Genomic DNA, 365 nt, shown 5'->3' on the forward strand with positions numbered 1-365 from the left:
AGCTGTTAGAAGAGGAGCAGAAGCAGAAGACAGCCATGGAGCTGCTTGATCAATACCTTCAATTCAAAGGGGAAGCCGAGAAAGAGAACAAGAAGAAGAAGTAAGAGCCACATTCACTCTATCTTCACACTACCTTAATTTTCAACTGCCTTACAGATGTTTGATAAAATGCCCCTTAGGAAAGAGAAGGATCCATTGAAGCCCAAGCATCCTATGTCTGCATTCTTTCTCTTTTCAAATGAGAGGCGTGCATCCCTTCTTGCCGAAAACAAGAATGTTCTAGAGGTAGCGAAGATAACAGGTGAGGAGTGGAAGAACATGACAGAGAAACAGAGAGGTCCTTACGAAGAGGTTAGCACACTTAC

At 43.3% G+C, this 365-nt stretch overlaps 1 long non-coding RNA gene across 1 annotated transcript; it reads left to right on the forward strand.

Annotated features, from left to right (window-relative positions):
* Positions 1-348, forward strand: LOC111787344. The gene is made up of 2 exons (XR_002813959.1): positions 1-100; positions 180-348. It is a non-coding gene; the product is annotated as an uncharacterized LOC111787344 (long non-coding RNA).
* The last annotated feature ends 17 nt before the right edge of the window (positions 349-365 follow it).

This window comes from Cucurbita pepo, unplaced genomic scaffold, assembly GCF_002806865.2.
Source record: "Cucurbita pepo subsp. pepo cultivar mu-cu-16 unplaced genomic scaffold, ASM280686v2 Cp4.1_scaffold011548, whole genome shotgun sequence".
Classification (NCBI taxonomy): domain Eukaryota; kingdom Viridiplantae; phylum Streptophyta; class Magnoliopsida; order Cucurbitales; family Cucurbitaceae; genus Cucurbita; species Cucurbita pepo.